Source organism: Hyla sarda, unplaced genomic scaffold (assembly GCF_029499605.1).
Source record: "Hyla sarda isolate aHylSar1 unplaced genomic scaffold, aHylSar1.hap1 scaffold_270, whole genome shotgun sequence".
NCBI lineage: Eukaryota > Metazoa > Chordata > Amphibia > Anura > Hylidae > Hyla > Hyla sarda.
The window spans coordinates 313,058-339,888 of record NW_026609396.1 but is presented as its reverse complement, the minus strand read 5'-3'; the positions used below and the strand labels follow the sequence as shown (position 1 = coordinate 339,888).

At 46.9% G+C, this 26,831-nt stretch overlaps 11 non-coding genes across 11 annotated transcripts; all 11 read left to right on the top strand.

Annotated features, from left to right (window-relative positions):
- The first annotated feature begins 711 nt into the window (after nt 1-711).
- On the top strand, nt 712-902 carry LOC130325055 (U2 spliceosomal RNA). The gene has a single exon (XR_008869937.1). It is a non-coding gene; the product is annotated as a U2 spliceosomal RNA (small nuclear RNA).
- Nucleotides 903-2,988: 2,086 nt separating this feature from the next.
- On the top strand, nt 2,989-3,179 carry LOC130325054 (U2 spliceosomal RNA). Its single transcript, XR_008869936.1, has one exon. It is a non-coding gene; the product is annotated as a U2 spliceosomal RNA (small nuclear RNA).
- A 2,090-nt stretch (nt 3,180-5,269) lies between these two features.
- LOC130325053 (U2 spliceosomal RNA) lies at nt 5,270-5,460 on the top strand. The gene has a single exon (XR_008869935.1). It is a non-coding gene; the product is annotated as a U2 spliceosomal RNA (small nuclear RNA).
- A 2,103-nt stretch (nt 5,461-7,563) lies between these two features.
- Nucleotides 7,564-7,754, top strand: LOC130325050 (U2 spliceosomal RNA). Its single transcript, XR_008869933.1, has one exon. It is a non-coding gene; the product is annotated as a U2 spliceosomal RNA (small nuclear RNA).
- Nucleotides 7,755-9,854: 2,100 nt separating this feature from the next.
- LOC130325077 (U2 spliceosomal RNA) lies at nt 9,855-10,045 on the top strand. Its single transcript, XR_008869957.1, has one exon. It is a non-coding gene; the product is annotated as a U2 spliceosomal RNA (small nuclear RNA).
- A 2,102-nt stretch (nt 10,046-12,147) lies between these two features.
- On the top strand, nt 12,148-12,338 carry LOC130325049 (U2 spliceosomal RNA). Its single transcript, XR_008869932.1, has one exon. It is a non-coding gene; the product is annotated as a U2 spliceosomal RNA (small nuclear RNA).
- A 2,096-nt stretch (nt 12,339-14,434) lies between these two features.
- On the top strand, nt 14,435-14,625 carry LOC130325075 (U2 spliceosomal RNA). Its single transcript, XR_008869955.1, has one exon. It is a non-coding gene; the product is annotated as a U2 spliceosomal RNA (small nuclear RNA).
- Nucleotides 14,626-16,723: 2,098 nt separating this feature from the next.
- On the top strand, nt 16,724-16,914 carry LOC130325048 (U2 spliceosomal RNA). The gene has a single exon (XR_008869931.1). It is a non-coding gene; the product is annotated as a U2 spliceosomal RNA (small nuclear RNA).
- A 2,085-nt stretch (nt 16,915-18,999) lies between these two features.
- On the top strand, nt 19,000-19,190 carry LOC130325047 (U2 spliceosomal RNA). The gene has a single exon (XR_008869930.1). It is a non-coding gene; the product is annotated as a U2 spliceosomal RNA (small nuclear RNA).
- Nucleotides 19,191-21,282: 2,092 nt separating this feature from the next.
- Nucleotides 21,283-21,473, top strand: LOC130325046 (U2 spliceosomal RNA). The gene has a single exon (XR_008869929.1). It is a non-coding gene; the product is annotated as a U2 spliceosomal RNA (small nuclear RNA).
- Nucleotides 21,474-23,565: 2,092 nt separating this feature from the next.
- Nucleotides 23,566-23,756, top strand: LOC130325045 (U2 spliceosomal RNA). Its single transcript, XR_008869928.1, has one exon. It is a non-coding gene; the product is annotated as a U2 spliceosomal RNA (small nuclear RNA).
- The last annotated feature ends 3,075 nt before the right edge of the window (nt 23,757-26,831 follow it).

Sequence of the window (26,831 nt, the reverse complement as noted above, 5' to 3'; positions counted from 1 at the left end):
TGTATGTGACTATGGAGCTGTTTGGTGATGTCGTCTATTACGGCCTTCATAGAAGCAACAGGAGATTGTTGCATCCATCTTGAACCCTCAGAACTACAGTGCTATGATGTCACTCACTTCCACAGGCCTTGCAGAGTGTAAACAACAACAACCCAGCTTTGTTGTGTATGTAACCATAGGGATTTGTGATGTCACCTAGAACCTTCACAGCAGCGACAGCTTTATGAGGAGCATCAGCACTGCTCTGCCTGAGCAGAACCATCACCGCCATAGGTTGTCAAATAACCCGGATTTAACCCACACAGGTAAGTCCAATGGGGTGCAGGCATGTCCTCTATGCTTACAGCTTCCCGTGGGTGTTGGTTTGATACCGTTTGGGGACAGCCAAGGAGGCATCTGCAGGCAACAAAGGTAGGTGTGTGCTTGTGTGTGTGTTTCCTATGCAGATCCTAAGCCCAGTGTCACATGCAAGAAGGGTTCCTGGCAAATCCGGGTTATGGATTGCATTTAAAAAGGCCCCGTGGGAGTGCAATGGGCCCCTGTCTTGCTGCTTAGCAATAATGGTATGGGTTTAGGTTCTGCTGTGTGTACTGGTGGTTGACTGCCCCCCAGCCCAGAGTGTGCATGGAAAATTGTCTGGCAGCCTCCCTGACAGCAAGCAGTGATAGTGCCCATGAAGGGGACCTTGTTGGGCCCGCCCCTTTCACGGTTATCGCTTCTCGGCCTTTTGGCTAAGATCAAGTGTAGTATCTGTTCTTATCAGTTTAATATCTGATACGTCCCCTATCTGGGGACCATATATTAAATGGATTTTTGAGAACGGGGGCCGATTTCGAAGCTTGCTTCCGTCGCCCTATGCATTGACCCGATATGGCAGTATCTTCGGGTACAGTGCACCACCCCCTTACAGGGTTAAAAAGAAAGATTCCTACTTTCATTGCTACCTGCTTGCTGGCTAGCCAGCTAGCCAGCCCTGTGGGCCTTGCTGCTGCTGCTGCAGCCAAAAAACAAAAGGTGGTGCTGCTGCTGCTTCTGCTGCTTCTGCTTCTGCTTGTGTCTGGCCCCTGTTGGAGCGTCCAGGCACAGGACTTCTGCTGCTGCTGACTAAATGGCCTCCTTAATTGGATCATTTGAGTAGCCAGCACACCTGTGCAGGTAGGGCATGACATGATAGGCAGCTGCCTTGATAGCGGGTGGGTGCTGAATGTTCCTAATTGACAAAATAAGATTAATGCTTATGAAGAAATATAAAATCTCATCCCTTCCCCAATATCGCGCCACACCCCTACCCCTTAATTCCCTGGTTGAACTTGATGGACATATGTCTTTTTTCGACCGTACTAACTATGTAACTATGTAACATAACATGGGGGGGGGGGGGGGGGGGGGTCTCCTGGCTGTTCACACAGGTGTGTCATTGCTGTACATTGACCATGCATTGCTTCTGTGGTATTGCAAAGGGCAAAGACAAATGCTTCCAGCCATCCATTGCACTAATGGATTGGTCATCAGCTGGCTGTCTATGTCCCGCATCAATATAGACCAAAGTACAGAGGGTTAGGCTATGCTATTGTGCACCTACCTGATGCATCAGAAGGTGCGAGGCCCTTGCTAAATTCTGTGCACAGACTTTGAGATCTATACTTTAGACTGTATCTAAACCTGCTCCAACATGGACTGACATTCTGGCCTACTTTCAGCCGATGCGACTTGTCTGTCGCTGAACAGTCGCTTTTTATGTATTCAGCACCTATGTATAATGTTGTAAAAATGCTCTAGAAGCTAAAGTCGCAGAAATGTCACACATATTTGGCCTGCAACTTTCTGTGCGACAAATTCAGACAGGAAAAATCAGTATAAATCCTTAGAAAATTATCCCCCAGTGTCTCCATCTGCTGGCGGTATTGAATAAGCATTGCTGCACTGATGGGGTATGCATTAGACGAAAAAAAAGAAGAAAAAGAAGAATAATACGCCCAGAAAAGAGGCGAAAAGGAGAAAAATGTAAAAAAACGTGAAAAAAAAGTAAGAGGAAGAGAAGGGAAAAAAAGGTGGAAATGGGTTTAAAAGTGATTTCGGCGGAGAAATATATATATATATATATATATATATATATGCGCACACACACACATAGATATAAACGTATTCTCCGTTGAGATATTGCAGCCGCTGCTGTGTCCAGGCCCAGGAGCCTTAGCACTGTGCTGTGATGTCACTCAATACCACTGACATCACTAGGTGTAAACAACATCTCTCCTTTGCTGTGTATGTGACTATGGAGCTGTTTGGTGATGTCGTCTATTACGGCCTTCATAGAAGCAACAGGAGATTGTTGCATCCATCTTGAACCCTCAGAACTACAGTGCTATGATGTCACTCACTTCCACAGGCCTTGCAGAGTGTAAACAACAACAACCCAGCTTTGTTGTGTATGTAACCATAGGGATTTGTGATGTCACCTAGAACCTTCACAGCAGCGACAGCTTTATGAGGAGCATCAGCACTGCTCTGCCTGAGCAGAACCATCACCGCCATAGGTTGTCAAATAACCCGGATTTAACCCACACAGGTAAGTCCAATGGGGTGCAGGCATGTCCTCTATGCTTACAGCTTCCCGTGGGTGTTGGTTTGATACCGTTTTGGGACAGCCAAGGAGGCATCTGCAGGCAACAAAGGTAGGTGTGTGCTTGTGTGTGTGTTTCCTATGCAGATCCTAAGCCCAGTGTCACATGCAAGTAGGAGGAGTAAGAAGGGTTCCTGGCAAATCCGGGTTATGGATTGCATTTAAAAAGGCCCCGTGGGAGTGCAATGGGCCCCTGTCTTGCTGCTTAGCAATAATGGTATGGGTTTAGGTTCTGCTGTGTGTACTGGTGGTTGACTGCCCCCCAGCCCAGAGTGTGCATGGAAAATTGTCTGGCAGCCTCCCTGACAGCAAGCAGTGATAGTGCCCATGAAGGGGACCTTGTTGGGCCCGCCCCTTTCACGGTTATCGCTTCTCGGCCTTTTGGCTAAGATCAAGTGTAGTATCTGTTCTTATCAGTTTAATATCTGATACGTCCCCTATCTGGGGACCATATATTAAATGGATTTTTGAGAACGGGGGCCGATTTCGAAGCTTGCTTCCGTCGCCCTATGCATTGACCCGATATGGCAGTATCTTCGGGTACAGTGCACCACCCCCTTACAGGGTTAAAAAGAAAGATTCCTACTTTCATTGCTACCTGCTTGCTGGCTAGCCAGCTAGCCAGCCCTGTGGGCCTTGCTGCTGCTGCAGCCAAAAAACAAAAGGTGGTGCTGCTGCTGCTTCTGCTGCTTCTGCTTCTGCTTGTGTCTGGCCCCTGTTGGAGCGTCCAGGCACAGGACTTCTGCTGCTGCTGACTAAATGGCCTCCTTAATTGGATCATTTGAGTAGCCAGCACACCTGTGCAGGTAGGGCATGACATGATAGGCAAGCTGCCTTGATAGCGGGTGGGTGCTGAATGTTCCTAATTGACAAAATAAGATTAATGCTTATGAAGAAATATAAAATCTCATCCCTTCCCCAATATCGCGCCACACCCCTACCCCTTAATTCCCTGGTTGAACTTGATGGACATATGTCTTTTTTCGACCGTACTAACTATGTAACTATGTAACATAACATGGGGGGGGGGGGGGGGTCTCCTGGCTGTTCACACAGGTGTGTCATTGCTGTACATTGACCATGCATTGCTTCTGTGGTATTGCAAAGGCAAAGACAAATGCTTCCAGCCATCCATTGCACTAATGGATTGGTCATCAGCTGGCTGTCTATGTCCCGCATCAATATAGACCAAAGTACAGAGGGTTAGGCTATGCTATTGTGCACCTACCTGATGCATCAGAAGGTGCGAGGCCCTTGCTAAATTCTGTGCACAGACTTTGAGATCTATACTTTAGACTGTATCTAAACCTGCTCCAACATGGACTGACATTCTGGCCTACTTTCAGCCGATGCGACTTGTCTGTCGCTGAACAGTCGCTTTTTATGTATTCAGCACCTATGTATAATGTTGTAAAAATGCTCTAGAAGCTAAAGTCGCAGAAATGTCACACATATTTGGCCTGCAACTTTCTGTGCGACAAATTCAGACAGGAAAAATCAGTATAAATCCTTAGAAAATTATCCCCCAGTGTCTCCATCTGCTGGCGGTATTGAATAAGCATTGCTGCACTGATGGGGTATGCATTAGACGAAAAAAAGAAGAAAAAGAAGAATAATACGCCCAGAAAAGAGGCGAAAAGGAGAAAAAACGTAAAAAAACGTGAAAAAAAAGTAAGAGGAAGAGAAGGGAAAAAAAGGTGGAAATGGGTTTAAAAGTGATTTCGGCGGAGAAATATATATATATATATATATATATATATATATATATATATATGCGCACACACACACATAGATATAAACGTATTCTCCGTTGAGATATTGCAGCCGCTGCTGTGTCCAGGCCCAGGAGCCTTAGCACTGTGCTGTGATGTCACTCAATACCACTGACATCACTAGGTGTAAACAACATCTCTCCTTTGCTGTGTATGTGACTATGGAGCTGTTTGGTGATGTCGTCTATTACGGCCTTCATAGAAGCAACAGGAGATTGTTGCATCCATCTTGAACCCTCAGAACTACAGTGCTATGATGTCACTCACTTCCACAGGCCTTGCAGAGTGTAAACAACAACAACCCAGCTTTGTTGTGTATGTAACCATAGGGATTTGTGATGTCACCTAGAACCTTCACAGCAGCGACAGCTTTATGAGGAGCATCAGCACTGCTCTGCCTGAGCAGAACCATCACCGCCATAGGTTGTCAAATAACCCCGGATTTAACCCACACAGGTAAGTCCAATGGGGTGCAGGCATGTCCTCTATGCTTACAGCTTCCCGTGGGTGTTGGTTTGATACCGTTTGGGGACAGCCAAGGAGCATCTGCAGGCAACAAAGGTAGGTGTGTGCTTGTGTGTGTGTTTCCTATGCAGATCCTAAGCCCAGTGTCACATGCAAGTAGGAGGAGTAAGAAGGGTTCCTGGCAAATCCGGGTTATGGATTGCATTTAAAAAGGCCCCGTGGGAGTGCAATGGGCCCCTGTCTTGCTGCTTAGCAATAATGGTATGGGTTTAGGTTCTGCTGTGTGTACTGGTGGTTGACTGCCCCCCAGCCCAGAGTGTGCATGGAAAATTGTCTGGCAGCCTCCCTGACAGCAAGCAGTGATAGTGCCCATGAAGGGGACCTTGTTGGGCCCGCCCCTTTCACGGTTATCGCTTCTCGGCCTTTTGGCTAAGATCAAGTGTAGTATCTGTTCTTATCAGTTTAATATCTGATACGTCCCCTATCTGGGGACCATATATTAAATGGATTTTTGAGAACGGGGGCCGATTTCGAAGCTTGCTTCCGTCGCCCTATGCATTGACCCGATATGGCAGTATCTTCGGGTACAGTGCACCACCCCCTTACAGGGTTAAAAAGAAAGATTCCTACTTTCATTGCTACCTGCTTGCTGGCTAGCCAGCTAGCCAGCCCTGTGGGCCTTGCTGCTGCTGCTGCAGCCAAAAAACAAAAGGTGGTGCTGCTGCTGCTTCTGCTGCTTCTGCTTCTGCTTGTGTCTGGCCCCTGTTGGAGCGTCCAGGCACAGGACTTCTGCTGCTGCTGACTAAATGGCCTCCTTAATTGGATCATTTGAGTAGCCAGCACACCTGTGCAGGTAGGGCATGACATGATAGGCAGCTGCCTTGATAGCGGGTGGGTGCTGAATGTTCCTAATTGACAAAATAAGATTAATGCTTATGAAGAAATATAAAATCTCATCCCTTCCCCAATATCGCGCCACACCCCTACCCCTTAATTCCCTGGTTGAACTTGATGGACATATGTCTTTTTTCGACCGTACTAACTATGTAACTATGTAACATAACATGGGGGGGGGGGGGGGGGGGGTCTCCTGGCTGTTCACACAGGTGTGTCATTGCTGTACATTGACCATGCATTGCTTCTGTGGTATTGCAAAGGCAAAGACAAATGCTTCCAGCCATCCATTGCACTAATGGATTGGTCATCAGCTGGCTGTCTATGTCCCGCATCAATATAGACCAAAGTACAGAGGGTTAGGCTATGCTATTGTGCACCTACCTGATGCATCAGAAGGTGCGAGGCCCTTGCTAAATTCTGTGCACAGACTTTGAGATCTATGCTTTAGACTGTATCTAAACCTGCTCCAACATGGACTGACATTCTGGCCTACTTTCAGCCGATGCGACTTGTCTGTCGCTGAACAGTCGCTTTTTATGTATTCAGCACCTATGTATAATGTTGTAAAAATGCTCTAGAAGCTAAAGTCGCAGAAATGTCACACATATTTGGCCTGCAACTTTCTGTGCGACAAATTCAGACAGGAAAAATCAGTATAAATCCTTAGAAAATTATCCCCCAGTGTCTCCATCTGCTGGCGGTATTGAATAAGCATTGCTGCACTGATGGGGTATGCATTAGACGAAAAAAAAGAAGAAAAAGAAGAATAATACGCCCAGAAAAGAGGCGAAAAGGAAAAAAACGTAAAAAAACGTGAAAAAAAAGTAAGAGGAAGAGAAGGGAAAAAAAGGTGGAAATGGGTTTAAAAAGTGATTTCGGCGGAGAAATATATATATATATATATATATATATATATATATATATATATATATATGCGCACACACACACATAGATATAAACGTATTCTCCGTTGAGATATTGCAGCCGCTGCTGTGTCCAGGCCCAGGAGCCTTAGCACTGTGCTGTGATGTCACTCAATACCACTGACATCACTAGGTGTAAACAACATCTCTCCTTTGCTGTGTATGTGACTATGGAGCTGTTTGGTGATGTCGTCTATTACGGCCTTCATAGAAGCAACAGGAGATTGTTGCATCCATCTTGAACCCTCAGAACTACAGTGCTATGATGTCACTCACTTCCACAGGCCTTGCAGAGTGTAAACAACAACAACCCAGCTTTGTTGTGTATGTAACCATAGGGATTTGTGATGTCACCTAGAACCTTCACAGCAGCGACAGCTTTATGAGGAGCATCAGCACTGCTCTGCCTGAGCAGAACCATCACCGCCATAGGTTGTCAAATAACCCGGATTTAACCCACACAGGTAAGTCCAATGGGGTGCAGGCATGTCCTCTATGCTTACAGCTTCCCGTGGGTGTTGGTTTGATACCGTTTGGGGACAGCCAAGGAGGCATCTGCAGGCAACAAAGGTAGGTGTGTGCTTGTGTGTGTGTTTCCTATGCAGATCCTAAGCCCAGTGTCACATGCAAGTAGGAGGAGTAAGAAGGGTTCCTGGCAAATCCGGGTTATGGATTGCATTTAAAAAGGCCCCGTGGGAGTGCAATGGGCCCCTGTCTTGCTGCTTAGCAATAATGGTATGGGTTTAGGTTCTGCTGTGTGTACTGGTGGTTGACTGCCCCCCAGCCCAGAGTGTGCATGGAAAATTGTCTGGCAGCCTCCCTGACAGCAAGCAGTGATAGTGCCCATGAAGGGGACCTTGTTGGGCCCGCCCCTTTCACGGTTATCGCTTCTCGGCCTTTTGGCTAAGATCAAGTGTAGTATCTGTTCTTATCAGTTTAATATCTGATACGTCCCCTATCTGGGGACCATATATTAAATGGATTTTTGAGAACGGGGGCCGATTTCGAAGCTTGCTTCCGTCGCCCTATGCATTGACCCGATATGGCAGTATCTTCGGGTACAGTGCACCACCCCCTTACAGGGTTAAAAAGAAAGATTCCTACTTTCATTGCTACCTGCTTGCTGGCTAGCCAGCTAGCCAGCCCTGTGGGCCTTGCTGCTGCTGCAGCCAAAAAACAAAAGGTGGTGCTGCTGCTGCTTCTGCTGCTTCTGCTTCTGCTTGTGTCTGGCCCCTGTTGGAGCATCCAGGCACAGGACTTCTGCTGCTGCTGACTAAATGGCCTCCTTAATTGGATCATTTGAGTAGCCAGCACACCTGTGCAGGTAGGGCATGACATGATAGGCAGCTGCCTTGATAGCGGGTGGGTGCTGAATGTTCCTAATTGACAAAATAAGATTAATGCTTATGAAGAAATATAAAATCTCATCCCTTCCCCAATATCGCGCCACACCCCTACCCCTTAATTCCCTGGTTGAACTTGATGGACATATGTCTTTTTTCGACCGTACTAACTATGTAACTATGTAACATAACATGGGGGGGGGGGGGGGGGGGGGTCTCCTGGCTGTTCACACAGGTGTGTCATTGCTGTACATTGACCATGCATTGCTTCTGTGGTATTGCAAAGGCAAAGACAAATGCTTCCAGCCATCCATTGCACTAATGGATTGGTCATCAGCTGGCTGTCTATGTCCCGCATCAATATAGACCAAAGTACAGAGGGTTAGGCTATGCTATTGTGCACCTACCTGATGCATCAGAAGGTGCGAGGCCCTTGCTAAATTCTGTGCACAGACTTTGAGATCTATGCTTTAGACTGTATCTAAACCTGCTCCAACATGGACTGACATTCTGGCCTACTTTCAGCCGATGCGACTTGTCTGTCGCTGAACAGTCGCTTTTTATGTATTCAGCACCTATGTATAATGTTGTAAAAATGCTCTAGAAGCTAAAGTCGCAGAAATGTCACACATATTTGGCCTGCAACTTTCTGTGCGACAAATTCAGACAGGAAAAATCAGTATAAATCCTTAGAAAATTATCCCCCAGTGTCTCCATCTGCTGGCGGTATTGAATAAGCATTGCTGCACTGATGGGGTATGCATTAGACGAAAAAAAAGAAGAAAAAGAAGAATAATACGCCCAGAAAAGAGGCGAAAAGGAGAAAAACGTAAAAAAACGTGAAAAAAAAGTAAGAGGAAGAGAAGGGAAAAAAAGGTGGAAATGGGTTTAAAAGTGATTTCGGCGGAGAAATATATATATATATATATATATATATATATATATATATATATATATATGCGCACACACACACATAGATATAAACGTATTCTCCGTTGAGATATTGCAGCCGCTGCTGTGTCCAGGCCCAGGAGCCTTAGCACTGTGCTGTGATGTCACTCAATACCACTGACATCACTAGGTGTAAACAACATCTCTCCTTTGCTGTGTATGTGACTATGGAGCTGTTTGGTGATGTCGTCTATTACGGCCTTCATAGAAGCAACAGGAGATTGTTGCATCCATCTTGAACCCTCAGAACTACAGTGCTATGATGTCACTCACTTCCACAGGCCTTGCAGAGTGTAAACAACAACAACCCAGCTTTGTTGTGTATGTAACCATAGGGATTTGTGATGTCACCTAGAACCTTCACAGCAGCGACAGCTTTATGAGGAGCATCAGCACTGCTCTGCCTGAGCAGAACCATCACCGCCATAGGTTGTCAAATAACCCGGATTTAACCCACACAGGTAAGTCCAATGGGGTGCAGGCATGTCCTCTATGCTTACAGCTTCCCGTGGGTGTTGGTTTGATACCGTTTGGGGACAGCCAAGGAGGCATCTGCAGGCAACAAAGGTAGGTGTGTGCTTGTGTGTGTGTTTCCTATGCAGATCCTAAGCCCAGTGTCACATGCAAGTAGGAGGAGTAAGAAGGGTTCCTGGCAAATCCGGGTTATGGATTGCATTTAAAAAGGCCCCGTGGGAGTGCAATGGGCCCCTGTCTTGCTGCTTAGCAATAATGGTATGGGTTTAGGTTCTGCTGTGTGTACTGGTGGTTGACTGCCCCCCAGCCCAGAGTGTGCATGGAAAATTGTCTGGCAGCCTCCCTGACAGCAAGCAGTGATAGTGCCCATGAAGGGGACCTTGTTGGGCCCGCCCCTTTCACGGTTATCGCTTCTCGGCCTTTTGGCTAAGATCAAGTGTAGTATCTGTTCTTATCAGTTTAATATCTGATACGTCCCCTATCTGGGGACCATATATTAAATGGATTTTTGAGAACGGGGGCCGATTTCGAAGCTTGCTACCGTCGCCCTATGCATTGACCCGATATGGCAGTATCTTCGGGTACAGTGCACCACCCCCTTACAGGGTTAAAAAGAAAGATTCCTACTTTCATTGCTACCTGCTTGCTGGCTAGCCAGCTAGCCAGCCCTGTGGGCCTTGCTGCTGCTGCAGCCAAAAAACAAAAGGTGGTGCTGCTGCTGCTTCTGCTGCTTCTGCTTCTGCTTGTGTCTGGCCCATGTTGGAGCGTCCAGGCACAGGACTTCTGCTGCTGCTGACTAAATGGCCTCCTTAATTGGATCATTTGAGTAGCCAGCACACCTGTGCAGGTAGGGCATGACATGATAGGCAGCTGCCTTGATAGCGGGTGGGTGCTGAATGTTCCTAATTGACAAAATAAGATTAATGCTTATGAAGAAATATAAAATCTCATCCCTTCCCCAATATCGCGCCACACCCCTACCCCTTAATTCCCTGGTTGAACTTGATGGACATATGTCTTTTTTCGACCGTACTAACTATGTAACTATGTAACATAACATGGGGGGGGGTCTCCTGGCTGTTCACACAGGTGTGTCATTGCTGTACATTGACCATGCATTGCTTCTGTGGTATTGCAAAGGCAAAGACAAATGCTTCCAGCCATCCATTGCACTAATGGATTGGTCATCAGCTGGCTGTCTATGTCCCGCATCAATATAGACCAAAGTACAGAGGGTTAGGCTATGCTATTGTGCACCTACCTGATGCATCAGAAGGTGCGAGGCCCTTGCTAAATTCTGTGCACAGACTTTGAGATCTATGCTTTAGACTGTATCTAAACCTGCTCCAACATGGACTGACATTCTGGCCTACTTTCAGCCGATGCGACTTGTCTGTCGCTGAACAGTCGCTTTTTATGTATTCAGCACCTATGTATAATGTTGTAAAAATGCTCTAGAAGCTAAAGTCGCAGAAATGTCACACATATTTGGCCTGCAACTTTCTGTGCGACAAATTCAGACAGGAAAAATCAGTATAAATCCTTAGAAAATTATCCCCCAGTGTCTCCATCTGCTGGCGGTATTGAATAAGCATTGCTGCACTGATGGGGTATGCATTAGACGAAAAAAAAGAAGAAAAAGAAGAATAATACGCCCAGAAAAGAGGCGAAAAGGAGAAAAACGTAAAAAAACGTGAAAAAAAAGTAAGAGGAAGAGAAGGGAAAAAAAGGTGGAAATGGGTTTAAAAGTGATTTCGGCGGAGAAATATATATATATATATATATATATATATATATATATATATATATATATATATATATATATATGCGCACACACACACATAGATATAAACGTATTCTCCGTTGAGATATTGCAGCCGCTGCTGTGTCCAGGCCCAGGAGCCTTAGCACTGTGCTGTGATGTCACTCAATACCACTGACATCACTAGGTGTAAACAACATCTCTCCTTTGCTGTGTATGTGACTATGGAGCTGTTTGGTGATGTCGTCTATTACGGCCTTCATAGAAGCAACAGGAGATTGTTGCATCCATCTTGAACCCTCAGAACTACAGTGCTATGATGTCACTCACTTCCACAGGCCTTGCAGAGTGTAAACAACAACAACCCAGCTTTGTTGTGTATGTAACCATAGGGATTTGTGATGTCACCTAGAACCTTCACAGCAGTGACAGCTTTATGAGGAGCATCAGCACTGCTCTGCCTGAGCAGAACCATCACCGCCATAGGTTGTCAAATAACCCGGATTTAACCCACACAGGTAAGTCCAATGGGGTGCAGGCATGTCCTCTATGCTTACAGCTTCCCGTGGGTGTTGGTTTGATACCGTTTGGGGACAGCCAAGGAGGCATCTGCAGGCAACAAAGGTAGGTGTGTGCTTGTGTGTGTGTTTCCTATGCAGATCCTAAGCCCAGTGTCACATGCAAGTAGGAGGAGTAAGAAGGGTTCCTGGCAAATCCGGGTTATGGATTGCATTTAAAAAGGCCCCGTGGGAGTGCAATGGGCCCCTGTCTTGCTGCTTAGCAATAATGGTATGGGTTTAGGTTCTGCTGTGTGTACTGGTGGTTGACTGCCCCCCAGCCCAGAGTGTGCATGGAAAATTGTCTGGCAGCCTCCCTGACAGCAAGCAGTGATAGTGCCCATGAAGGGGACCTTGTTGGGCCCGCCCCTTTCACGGTTATCGCTTCTCGGCCTTTTGGCTAAGATCAAGTGTAGTATCTGTTCTTATCAGTTTAATATCTGATACGTCCCCTATCTGGGGACCATATATTAAATGGATTTTTGAGAACGGGGGCCGATTTCGAAGCTTGCTTCCGTCGCCCTATGCATTGACCCGATATGGCAGTATCTTCGGGTACAGTGCACCACCCCCTTACAGGGTTAAAAAGAAAGATTCCTACTTTCATTGCTACCTGCTTGCTGGCTAGCCAGCTAGCCAGCCCTGTGGGCCTTGCTGCTGCTGCAGCCAAAAAACAAAAGGTGGTGCTGCTGCTGCTTCTGCTGCTTCTGCTTCTGCTTGTGTCTGGCCCCTGTTGGAGCGTCCAGGCACAGGACTTCTGCTGCTGCTGACTAAATGGCCTCCTTAATTGGATCATTTGAGTAGCCAGCACACCTGTGCAGGTAGGGCATGACATGATAGGCAGCTGCCTTGATAGCGGGTGGGTGCTGAATGTTCCTAATTGACAAAATAAGATTAATGCTTATGAAGAAATATAAAATCTCATCCCTTCCCCAATATCGCGCCACACCCCTACCCCTTAATTCCCTGGTTGAACTTGATGGACATATGTCTTTTTTCGACCGTACTAACTATGTAACTATGTAACATAACATGGGGGGGGGGGGGGGGGGGTCTCCTGGCTGTTCACACAGGTGTGTCATTGCTGTACATTGACCATGCATTGCTTCTGTGGTATTGCAAAGGCAAAGACAAATGCTTCCAGCCATCCATTGCACTAATGGATTGGTCATCAGCTGGCTGTCTATGTCCCGCATCAATATAGACCAAAGTACAGAGGGTTAGGCTATGCTATTGTGCACCTACCTGATGCATCAGAAGGTGCGAGGCCCTTGCTAAATTCTGTGCACAGACTTTGAGATCTATGCTTTAGACTGTATCTAAACCTGCTCCAACATGGACTGACATTCTGGCCTACTTTCAGCCGATGCGACTTGTCTGTCGCTGAACAGTCGCTTTTTATGTATTCAGCACCTATGTATAATGTTGTAAAAATGCTCTAGAAGCTAAAGTCGCAGAAATGTCACACATATTTGGCCTGCAACTTTCTGTGCGACAAATTCAGACAGGAAAAATCAGTATAAATCCTTAGAAAATTATCCCCCAGTGTCTCCATCTGCTGGCGGTATTGAATAAGCATTGCTGCACTGATGGGGTATGCATTAGACGAAAAAAAAGAAGAAAAAGAAGAATAATACGCCCAGAAAAGAGGCGAAAAGGAGAAAAACGTAAAAAAACGTGAAAAAAAAGTAAGAGGAAGAGAAGGGAAAAAAAGGTGGAAATGGGTTTAAAAGTGATTTCGGCGGAGAAATATATATATATATATATATATATATATATATATATATATATATATGCGCACACACACACATAGATATAAACGTATTCTCCGTTGAGATATTGCAGCCGCTGCTGTGTCCAGGCCCAGGAGCCTTAGCACTGTGCTGTGATGTCACTCAATACCACTGACATCACTAGGTGTAAACAACATCTCTCCTTTGCTGTGTATGTGACTATGGAGCTGTTTGGTGATGTCGTCTATTACGGCCTTCATAGAAGCAACAGGAGATTGTTGCATCCATCTTGAACCCTCAGAACTACAGTGCTATGATGTCACTCACTTCCACAGGCCTTGCAGAGTGTAAACAACAACAACCCAGCTTTGTTGTGTATGTAACCATAGGGATTTGTGATGTCACCTAGAACCTTCACAGCAGCGACAGCTTTATGAGGAGCATCAGCACTGCTCTGCCTGAGCAGAACCATCACCGCCATAGGTTGTCAAATAACCCGGATTTAACCCACACAGGTAAGTCCAATGGGGTGCAGGCATGTCCTCTATGCTTACAGCTTCCCGTGGGTGTTGGTTTGATACCGTTTGGGGACAGCCAAGGAGGCATCTGCAGGCAACAAAGGTAGGTGTGTGCTTGTGTGTGTGTTTCCTATGCAGATCCTAAGCCCAGTGTCACATGCAAGTAGGAGGAGTAAGAAGGGTTCCTGGCAAATCCGGGTTATGGATTGCATTTAAAAAGGCCCCGTGGGAGTGCAATGGGCCCCTGTCTTGCTGCTTAGCAATAATGGTATGGGTTTAGGTTCTGCTGTGTGTACTGGTGGTTGACTGCCCCCCAGCCCAGAGTGTGCATGGAAAATTGTCTGGCAGCCTCCCTGACAGCAAGCAGTGATAGTGCCCATGAAGGGGACCTTGTTGGGCCCGCCCCTTTCACGGTTATCGCTTCTCGGCCTTTTGGCTAAGATCAAGTGTAGTATCTGTTCTTATCAGTTTAATATCTGATACGTCCCCTATCTGGGGACCATATATTAAATGGATTTTTGAGAACGGGGGCCGATTTCGAAGCTTGCTACCGTCGCCCTATGCATTGACCCGATATGGCAGTATCTTCGGGTACAGTGCACCACCCCCTTACAGGGTTAAAAAGAAAGATTCCTACTTTCATTGCTACCTGCTTGCTGGCTAGCCAGCTAGCCAGCCCTGTGGGCCTTGCTGCTGCTGCAGCCAAAAAACAAAAGGTGGTGCTGCTGCTGCTTCTGCTGCTTCTGCTTCTGCTTGTGTCTGGCCCATGTTGGAGCGTCCAGGCACAGGACTTCTGCTGCTGCTGACTAAATGGCCTCCTTAATTGGATCATTTGAGTAGCCAGCACACCTGTGCAGGTAGGGCATGACATGATAGGCAGCTGCCTTGATAGCGGGTGGGTGCTGAATGTTCCTAATTGACAAAATAAGATTAATGCTTATGAAGAAATATAAAATCTCATCCCTTCCCCAATATCGCGCCACACCCCTACCCCTTAATTCCCTGGTTGAACTTGATGGACATATGTCTTTTTTCGACCGTACTAACTATGTAACTATGTAACATAACATGGGGGGGGGGGGGGGGGGGGGGTCTCCTGGCTGTTCACACAGGTGTGTCATTGCTGTACATTGACCATGCATTGCTTCTGTGGTATTGCAAAGGCAAAGACAAATGCTTCCAGCCATCCATTGCACTAATGGATTGGTCATCAGCTGGCTGTCTATGTCCCGCATCAATATAGACCAAAGTACAGAGGGTTAGGCTATGCTATTGTGCACCTACCTGATGCATCAGAAGGTGCGAGGCCCTTGCTAAATTCTGTGCACAGACTTTGAGATCTATGCTTTAGACTGTATCTAAACCTGCTCCAACATGGACTGACATTCTGGCCTACTTTCAGCCGATGCGACTTGTCTGTCGCTGAACAGTCGCTTTTTATGTATTCAGCACCTATGTATAATGTTGTAAAAATGCTCTAGAAGCTAAAGTCGCAGAAATGTCACACATATTTGGCCTGCAACTTTCTGTGCGACAAATTCAGACAGGAAAAATCAGTATAAATCCTTAGAAAATTATCCCCCAGTGTCTCCATCTGCTGGCGGTATTGAATAAGCATTGCTGCACTGATGGGGTATGCATTAGACGAAAAAAAAAGAAGAAAAAGAAGAATAATACGCCCAGAAAAGAGGCGAAAAGGAGAAAAACGTAAAAAAACGTGAAAAAAAAGTAAGAGGAAGAGAAGGGAAAAAAAGGTGGAAATGGGTTTAAAAGTGATTTCGGCGGAGAAATATATATATATATATATATATATATATATATATATATATATATGCGCACACACACACATAGATATAAACGTATTCTCCGTTGAGATATTGCAGCCGCTGCTGTGTCCAGGCCCAGGAGCCTTAGCACTGTGCTGTGATGTCACTCAATACCACTGACATCACTAGGTGTAAACAACATCTCTCCTTTGCTGTGTATGTGACTATGGAGCTGTTTGGTGATGTCGTCTATTACGGCCTTCATAGAAGCAACAGGAGATTGTTGCATCCATCTTGAACCCTCAGAACTACAGTGCTATGATGTCACTCACTTCCACAGGCCTTGCAGAGTGTAAACAACAACAACCCAGCTTTGTTGTGTATGTAACCATAGGGATTTGTGATGTCACCTAGAACCTTCACAGCAGCGACAGCTTTATGAGGAGCATCAGCACTGCTCTGCCTGAGCAGAACCATCACCGCCATAGGTTGTCAAATAACCCGGATTTAACCCACACAGGTAAGTCCAATGGGGTGCAGGCATGTCCTCTATGCTTACAGCTTCCCGTGGGTGTTGGTTTGATACCGTTTGGGGACAGCCAAGGAGGCATCTGCAGGCAACAAAGGTAGGTGTGTGCTTGTGTGTGTGTTTCCTATGCAGATCCTAAGCCCAGTGTCACATGCAAGTAGGAGGAGTAAGAAGGGTTCCTGGCAAATCCGGGTTATGGATTGCATTTAAAAAGGCCCCGTGGGAGTGCAATGGGCCCCTGTCTTGCTGCTTAGCAATAATGGTATGGGTTTAGGTTCTGCTGTGTGTACTGGTGGTTGACTGCCCCCCAGCCCAGAGTGTGCATGGAAAATTGTCTGGCAGCCTCCCTGACAGCAAGCAGTGATAGTGCCCATGAAGGGGACCTTGTTGGGCCCGCCCCTTTCACGGTTATCGCTTCTCGGCCTTTTGGCTAAGATCAAGTGTAGTATCTGTTCTTATCAGTTTAATATCTGATACGTCCCCTATCTGGGGACCATATATTAAATGGATTTTTGAGAACGGGGGCCGATTTCGAAGCTTGCTTCCGTCGCCCTATGCATTGACCCGATATGGCAGTATCTTCGGGTACAGTGCACCACCCCCTTACAGGGTTAAAAAGAAAGATTCCTACTTTCATTGCTACCTGCTTGCTGGCTAGCCAGCTAGCCAGCCCTGTGGGCCTTGCTGCTGCTGCAGCCAAAAAACAAAAGGTGGTGCTGCTGCTGCTTCTGCTGCTTCTGCTTCTGCTTGTGTCTGGCCCCTGTTGGAGCGTCCAGGCACAGGACTTCTGCTGCTGCTGACTAAATGGCCTCCTTAATTGGATCATTTGAGTAGCCAGCACACCTGTGCAGGTAGGGCATGACATGATAGGCAGCTGCCTTGATAGCGGGTGGGTGCTGAATGTTCCTAATTGACAAAATAAGATTAATGCTTATGAAGAAATATAAAATCTCATCCCTTCCCCAATATCGCGCCACACCCCTACCCCTTAATTCCCTGGTTGAACTTGATGGACATATGTCTTTTTTCGACCGTACTAACTATGTAACTATGTAACATAACATGGGGGGGGGGTCTCCTGGCTGTTCACACAGGTGTGTCATTGCTGTACATTGACCATGCATTGCTTCTGTGGTATTGCAAAGGCAAAGACAAATGCTTCCAGCCATCCATTGCACTAATGGATTGGTCATCAGCTGGCTGTCTATGTCCCGCATCAATATAGACCAAAGTACAGAGGGTTAGGCTATGCTATTGTGCACCTACCTGATGCATCAGAAGGTGCGAGGCCCTTGCTAAATTCTGTGCACAGACTTTGAGATCTATGCTTTAGACTGTATCTAAACCTGCTCCAACATGGACTGACATTCTGGCCTACTTTCAGCCGATGCGACTTGTCTGTCGCTGAACAGTCGCTTTTTATGTATTCAGCACCTATGTATAATGTTGTAAAAATGCTCTAGAAGCTAAAGTCGCAGAAATGTCACACATATTTGGCCTGCAACTTTCTGTGCGACAAATTCAGACAGGAAAAATCAGTATAAATCCTTAGAAAATTATCCCCCAGTGTCTCCATCTGCTGGCGGTATTGAATAAGCATTGCTGCACTGATGGGGTATGCATTAGACGAAAAAAAAGAAGAAAAAGAAGAATAATACGCCCAGAAAAGAGGCGAAAAGGAGAAAAACGTAAAAAAACGTGAAAAAAAAGTAAGAGGAAGAGAAGGGAAAAAAAGGTGGAAATGGGTTTAAAAGTGATTTCGGCGGAGAAATATATATATATATATATATATATATATATATATATATATATATGCGCACACACACACATAGATATAAACGTATTCTCCGTTGAGATATTGCAGCCGCTGCTGTGTCCAGGCCCAGGAGCCTTAGCACTGTGCTGTGATGTCACTCAATACCACTGACATCACTAGGTGTAAACAACATCTCTCCTTTGCTGTGTATGTGACTATGGAGCTGTTTGGTGATGTCGTCTATTACGGCCTTCATAGAAGCAACAGGAGATTGTTGCATCCATCTTGAACCCTCAGAACTACAGTGCTATGATGTCACTCACTTCCACAGGCCTTGCAGAGTGTAAACAACAACAACCCAGCTTTGTTGTGTATGTAACCATAGGGATTTGTGATGTCACCTAGAACCTTCACAGCAGCGACAGCTTTATGAGGAGCATCAGCACTGCTCTGCCTGAGCAGAACCATCACCGCCATAGGTTGTCAAATAACCCGGATTTAACCCACACAGGTAAGTCCAATGGGGTGCAGGCATGTCCTCTATGCTTACAGCTTCCCGTGGGTGTTGGTTTGATACCGTTTGGGGACAGCCAAGGAGGCATCTGCAGGCAACAAAGGTAGGTGTGTGCTTGTGTGTGTGTTTCCTATGCAGATCCTAAGCCCAGTGTCACATGCAAGTAGGAGGAGTAAGAAGGGTTCCTGGCAAATCCGGGTTATGGATTGCATTTAAAAAGGCCCCGTGGGAGTGCAATGGGCCCCTGTCTTGCTGCTTAGCAATAATGGTATGGGTTTAGGTTCTGCTGTGTGTACTGGTGGTTGACTGCCCCCCAGCCCAGAGTGTGCATGGAAAATTGTCTGGCAGCCTCCCTGACAGCAAGCAGTGATAGTGCCCATGAAGGGGACCTTGTTGGGCCCGCCCCTTTCACGGTTATCGCTTCTCGGCCTTTTGGCTAAGATCAAGTGTAGTATCTGTTCTTATCAGTTTAATATCTGATACGTCCCCTATCTGGGGACCATATATTAAATGGATTTTTGAGAACGGGGGCCGATTTCGAAGCTTGCTTCCGTCGCCCTATGCATTGACCCGATATGGCAGTATCTTCGGGTACAGTGCACCACCCCCTTACAGGGTTAAAAAGAAAGATTCCTACTTTCATTGCTACCTGCTTGCTGGCTAGCCAGCTAGCCAGCCCTGTGGGCCTTGCTGCTGCTGCAGCCAAAAAACAAAAGGTGGTGCTGCTGCTGCTTCTGCTGCTTCTGCTTCTGCTTGTGTCTGGCCCCTGTTGGAGCGTCCAGGCACAGGACTTCTGCTGCTGCTGACTAAATGGCCTCCTTAATTGGATCATTTGAGTAGCCAGCACACCTGTGCAGGTAGGGCATGACATGATAGGCAGCTGCCTTGATAGCGGGTGGGTGCTGAATGTTCCTAATTGACAAAATAAGATTAATGCTTATGAAGAAATATAAAATCTCATCCCTTCCCCAATATCGCGCCACACCCCTACCCCTTAATTCCCTGGTTGAACTTGATGGACATATGTCTTTTTTCGACCGTACTAACTATGTAACTATGTAACATAACATGGGGGGGGGGGGGGGGGGGGTCTCCTGGCTGTTCACACAGGTGTGTCATTGCTGTACATTGACCATGCATTGCTTCTGTGGTATTGCAAAGGCAAAGACAAATGCTTCCAGCCATCCATTGCACTAATGGATTGGTCATCAGCTGGCTGTCTATGTCCCGCATCAATATAGACCAAAGTACAGAGGGTTAGGCTATGCTATTGTGCACCTACCTGATGCATCAGAAGGTGCGAGGCCCTTGCTAAATTCTGTGCACAGACTTTGAGATCTATGCTTTAGACTGTATCTAAACCTGCTCCAACATGGACTGACATTCTGGCCTACTTTCAGCCGATGCGACTTGTCTGTCGCTGAACAGTCGCTTTTTATGTATTCAGCACCTATGTATAATGTTGTAAAAATGCTCTAGAAGCTAAAGTCGCAGAAATGTCACACATATTTGGCCTGCAACTTTCTGTGCGACAAATTCAGACAGGAAAAATCAGTATAAATCCTTAGAAAATTATCCCCCAGTGTCTCCATCTGCTGGCGGTATTGAATAAGCATTGCTGCACTGATGGGGTATGCATTAGACGAAAAAAAAGAAGAAAAAGAAGAATAATACGCCCAGAAAAGAGGCGAAAAGGAGAAAAACGTAAAAAAACGTGAAAAAAAAGTAAGAGGAAGAGAAGGGAAAAAAAGGTGGAAATGGGTTTAAAAGTGATTTCGGCGGAGAAATATATATATATATATATATATATATATATATATATATATATATGCGCACACACACACATAGATATAAACGTATTCTCCGTTGAGATATTGCAGCCGCTGCTGTGTCCAGGCCCAGGAGCCTTAGCACTGTGCTGTGATGTCACTCAATACCACTGACATCACTAGGTGTAAACAACATCTCTCCTTTGCTGTGTATGTGACTATGGAGCTGTTTGGTGATGTCGTCTATTACGGCCTTCATAGAAGCAACAGGAGATTGTTGCATCCATCTTGAACCCTCAGAACTACAGTGCTATGATGTCACTCACTTCCACAGGCCTTGCAGAGTGTAAACAACAACCCAGCTTTGTTGTGTATGTAACCATAGGGATTTGTGATGTCACCTAGAACCTTCACAGCAGCGACAGCTTTATGAGGAGCATCAGCACTGCTCTGCCTGAGCAGAACCATCACCGCCATAGGTTGTCAAATAACCCGGATTTAACCCACACAGGTAAGTCCAATGGGGTGCAGGCATGTCCTCTATGCTTACAGCTTCCCGTGGGTGTTGGTTTGATACCGTTTGGGGACAGCCAAGGAGGCATCTGCAGGCAACAAAGGTAGGTGTGTGCTTGTGTGTGTGTTTCCTATGCAGATCCTAAGCCCAGTGTCACATGCAAGTAGGAGGAGTAAGAAGGGTTCCTGGCAAATCCGGGTTATGGATTGCATTTAAAAAGGCCCCGTGGGAGTGCAATGGGCCCCTGTCTTGCTGCTTAGCAATAATGGTATGGGTTTAGGTTCTGCTGTGTGTACTGGTGGTTGACTGCCCCCCAGCCCAGAGTGTGCATGGAAAATTGTCTGGCAGCCTCCCTGACAGCAAGCAGTGATAGTGCCCATGAAGGGGACCTTGTTGGGCCCGCCCCTTTCACGGTTATCGCTTCTCGGCCTTTTGGCTAAGATCAAGTGTAGTATCTGTTCTTATCAGTTTAATATCTGATACGTCCCCTATCTGGGGACCATATATTAAATGGATTTTTGAGAACGGGGGCCGATTTCGAAGCTTGCTTCCGTCGCCCTATGCATTGACCCGATATGGCAGTATCTTCGGGTACAGTGCACCACCCCCTTACAGGGTTAAAAAGAAAGATTCCTACTTTCATTGCTACCTGCTTGCTGGCTAGCCAGCTAGCCAGCCCTGTGGGCCTTGCTGCTGCTGCAGCCAAAAAACAAAAGGTGGTGCTGCTGCTGCTTCTGCTGCTTCTGCTTCTGCTTGTGTCTGGCCCCTGTTGGAGCGTCCAGGCACAGGACTTCTGCTGCTGCTGACTAAATGGCCTCCTTAATTGGATCATTTGAGTAGCCAGCACACCTGTGCAGGTAGGGCATGACATGATAGGCAGCTGCCTTGATAGCGGGTGGGTGCTGAATGTTCCTAATTGACAAAATAAGATTAATGCTTATGAAGAAATATAAAATCTCATCCCTTCCCCAATATCGCGCCACACCCCTACCCCTTAATTCCCTGGTTGAACTTGATGGACATATGTCTTTTTTCGACCGTACTAACTATGTAACTATGTAACATAACATGGGGGGGGGGGGGGGGGGGTCTCCTGGCTGTTCACACAGGTGTGTCATTGCTGTACATTGACCATGCATTGCTTCTGTGGTATTGCAAAGGCAAAGACAAATGCTTCCAGCCATCCATTGCACTAATGGATTGGTCATCAGCTGGCTGTCTATGTCCCGCATCAATATAGACCAAAGTACAGAGGGTTAGGCTATGCTATTGTGCACCTACCTGATGCATCAGAAGGTGCGAGGCCCTTGCTAAATTCTGTGCACAGACTTTGAGATCTATGCTTTAGACTGTATCTAAACCTGCTCCAACATGGACTGACATTCTGGCCTACTTTCAGCCGATGCGACTTGTCTGTCGCTGAACAGTCGCTTTTTATGTATTCAGCACCTATGTATAATGTTGTAAAAATGCTCTAGAAGCTAAAGTCGCAGAAATGTCACACATATTTGGCCTGCAACTTTCTGTGCGACAAATTCAGACAGGAAAAATCAGTATAAATCCTTAGAAAATTATCCCCCAGTGTCTCCATCTGCTGGCGGTATTGAATAAGCATTGCTGCACTGATGGGGTATGCATTAGACGAAAAAAAAGAAGAAAAAGAAGAATAATACGCCCAGAAAAGAGGCGAAAAGGAGAAAAACGTAAAAAAACTTGAAAAAAAAGTAAGAGGAAGAGAAGGGAAAAAAAGGTGGAAATGGGTTTAAAAGTGATTTCGGCGGAGAAATATATATATATATATATATATATATATATATATATATATATGCGCACACACACACATAGATATAAACGTATTCTCCGTTGAGATATTGCAGCCGCTGCTGTGTCCAGGCCCAGGAGCCTTAGCACTGTGCTGTGATGTCACTCAATACCACTGACATCACTAGGTGTAAACAACATCTCTCCTTTGCTGTGTATGTGACTATGGAGCTGTTTGGTGATGTCGTCTATTACGGCCTTCATAGAAGCAACAGGAGATTGTTGCATCCATCTTGAACCCTCAGAACTACAGTGCTATGATGTCACTCACTTCCACAGGCCTTGCAGAGTGTAAACAACAACAACCCAGCTTTGTTGTGTATGTAACCATAGGGATTTGTGATGTCACCTAGAACCTTCACAGCAGCGACAGCTTTATGAGGAGCATCAGCACTGCTCTGCCTGAGCAGAACCATCACCGCCATAGGTTGTCAAATAACCCGGATTTAACCCACACAGGTAAGTCCAATGGGGTGCAGGCATGTCCTCTATGCTTACAGCTTCCCGTGGGTGTTGGTTTGATACCGTTTGGGGACAGCCAAGGAGGCATCTGCAGGCAACAAAGGTAGGTGTGTGCTTGTGTGTGTGTTTCCTATGCAGATCCTGAGCCCAGTGTCACATGCAAGTAGGAGGAGTAAGAAGGGTTCCTGGCAAATCCGGGTTATGGATTGCATTTAAAAAGGCCCCGTGGGAGTGCAATGGGCCCCTGTCTTGCTGCTTAGCAATAATGGTATGGGTTTAGGTTCTGCTGTGTGTACTGGTGGTTGACTGCCCCCCAGCCCAGAGTGTGCATGGAAAATTGTCTGGCAGCCTCCCTGACAGCAAGCAGTGATAGTGCCCATGAAGGGGACCTTGTTGGGCCCGCCCCTTTCACGGTTATCGCTTCTCGGCCTTTTGGCTAAGATCAAGTGTAGTATCTGTTCTTATCAGTTTAATATCTGATACGTCCCCTATCTGGGGACCATATATTAAATGGATTTTTGAGAACGGGGGCCGATTTCGAAGCTTGCTTCCGTCGCCCTATGCATTGACCCGATATGGCAGTATCTTCGGGTACAGTGCACCACCCCCTTACAGGGTTAAAAAGAAAGATTCCTACTTTCATTGCTACCTGCTTGCTGGCTAGCCAGCTAGCCAGCCCTGTGGGCCTTGCTGCTGCTGCAGCCAAAAAACAAAAGGTGGTGCTGCTGCTGCTTCTGCTGCTTCTGCTTCTGCTTGTGTCTGGCCCCTGTTGGAGCGTCCAGGCACAGGACTTCTGCTGCTGCTGACTAAATGGCCTCCTTAATTGGATCATTTGAGTAGCCAGCACACCTGTGCAGGTAGGGCATGACATGATAGGCAGCTGCCTTGATAGCGGGTGGGTGCTGAATGTTCCTAATTGACAAAATAAGATTAATGCTTATGAAGAAATATAAAATCTCATCCCTTCCCCAATATCGCGCCACACCCCTACCCCTTAATTCCCTGGTTGAACTTGATGGACATATGTCTTTTTTCGACCGTACTAACTATGTAACTATGTAACATAACATGGGGGGGGGGGGGGGGGGTCTCCTGGCTGTTCACACAGGTGTGTCATTGCTGTACATTGACCATGCATTGCTTCTGTGGTATTGCAAAGGCAAAGACAAATGCTTCCAGCCATCCATTGCACTAATGGATTGGTCATCAGCTGGCTGTCTATGTCCCGCATCAATATAGACCAAAGTACAGAGGGTTAGGCTATGCTATTGTGCACCTACCTGATGCATCAGAAGGTGCGAGGCCCTTGCTAAATTCTGTGCACAGACTTTGAGATCTATGCTTTAGACTGTATCTAAACCTGCTCCAACATGGACTGACATTCTGGCCTACTTTCAGCCGATGCGACTTGTCTGTCGCTGAACAGTCGCTTTTTATGTATTCAGCACCTATGTATAATGTTGTAAAAATGCTCTAGAAGCTAAAGTCGCAGAAATGTCACACATATTTGGCCTGCAACTTTCTGTGCGACAAATTCAGACAGGAAAAATCAGTATAAATCCTTAGAAAATTATCCCCCAGTGTCTCCATCTGCTGGCGGTATTGAATAAGCATTGCTGCACTGATGGGGTATGCATTAGACGAAAAAAAAGAAGAAAAAGAAGAATAATACGCCCAGAAAAGAGGCGAAAAGGAGAAAAACGTAAAAAAACGTGAAAAAAAAGTAAGAGGAAGAGAAGGGAAAAAAAGGTGGAAATGGGTTTAAAAGTGATTTCGGCGGAGAAATATATATATATATATATATATATATATATATATATATATATATATATGCGCACACACACACATAGATATAAACGTATTCTCCGTTGAGATATTGCAGCCGCTGCTGTGTCCAGGCCCAGGAGCCTTAGCACTGTGCTGTGATGTCACTCAATACCACTGACATCACTAGGTGTAAACAACATCTCTCCTTTGCTGTGTATGTGACTATGGAGCTGTGTTACGCCGAGCGCTCCGGGTCCCCGCTCCTCCCCGGAGCCCTCGCTACACTCCTCTCACTGCAGCGCTCCGGTCGGTTCCACGGACCCGGGGCGCTGCGATACCGCCTCTGGCCGGGATGCGATTCGCGATGCGGGTAGCGCCCGCTCGCGATGCGCACCCCGGCTCCCGTACCTGACTCGCTCTCCGTCAGTTCTGTCCCGGCGCGCGCGGCCCCGCTCCCTAGGGCGCGCGCGCGCCGGGTCTTTGCGATTTAAAGGGCCACTGCGCCGCTGATTGGCGCAGTGGTTCCAATTAGTGTTTACACCTGTGCACTTCCCTATATCACCTCACTTCCCCTTCACTCCCTCGCCGGATCTTGTTGCCTTAGTGCCAGTGAAAGCGTTTCCTTGTGTGTTCCTAGCCTGTGTTCCAGACCTCCTGCCGTTGCCCCTGACTACGATCCTTGCTGCCTGCCCCGACCTTCTGCTACGTCCGACCTTGCTTCTGTCTACTCCCTTGTACCGCGCCTATCTTCAGCAGCCAGAGAGGTTGAGCCGTTGCTAGGGGATACGACCTGGTCACTACCGCCGCAGCAAGACCATCCCGCTTTGCGGCGGGCTCTGGTGAAAACCAGTAGTGACTTAGAACCGATCCTCTAGCACGGTCCACGCCAATCCCTCTCTGGCACAGAGGATCCACTACCTGCCAGCCGGCATCGTGACAGTAGATCCGGCCATGGATCCCGCTGAAGTTCCTCTGCCAGTTGTCGCTGACCTCACCACGGTGGTCGCCCAGCAGTCACAACAGATAGCGCAACAAGGCCAACAGCTGTCTCAACTGACTGTTATGCTACAACAGCTACTACCACAGCTCCAGCAATCATCTCCTCCGCCAGCTCCTGTACCTCCTCCGCAGCGAGTGGCCGCTTCTGGACTACGACTATCCTTGCCGGATAAATTTGATGGGGACTCTAAGTTTTGCCGTGGCTTCCTTTCCCAATGTTCATTACACTTGGAGATGATGTCGGACCAGTTCCCCACTGAAAGGTCTAAGGTGGCTTTCGTAGTCAGCCTGCTGTCTGGAAAAGCCCTGGCTTGGGCCACACCGCTCTGGGACCGCAATGACCCCGTCACTGCCTCTGTACACTCCTTCTTCTCGGAAATTCGAAGTGTCTTTGAGGAACCTGCCCGAGCCTCTTCTGCTGAGACTGCCCTGTTGAACCTGGTCCAGGGTAATTCTTCCGTTGGCGAGTATGCCGTACAATTCCGTACTCTTGCTTCTGAATTATCCTGGAACAATGAGGCCCTCTGCGCGACCTTTAAAAAAGGCCTATCCAGCAACATTAAAGATGTTCTGGCCGCACGAGAAATGCCTGCTAATCTTCATGAACTTATTCACCTAGCCACTCGCATTGACATGCGTTTTTCCGAAAGGCGTCAGGAGCTCCGCCAAGATATGGACTCTGTTCGCACGAGGCGTTTCTTCTCCTCGGCTCCTCTCTCCTCTGGTTCCCTGCAATCTGTTCCTGTGCCTCCCGCCGTGGAGGCTATGCAGGTCGACCGGTCTCGCCTGACATCTCAAGAGAGGACACGACGCCGCATGGAGAACCTCTGCTTGTACTGTGCTAGTACCGAACACTTCCTGAGGGATTGTCCTATCCGCCCTCCCCGCCTGGAAAGACGTACGCTGACTCCGCACA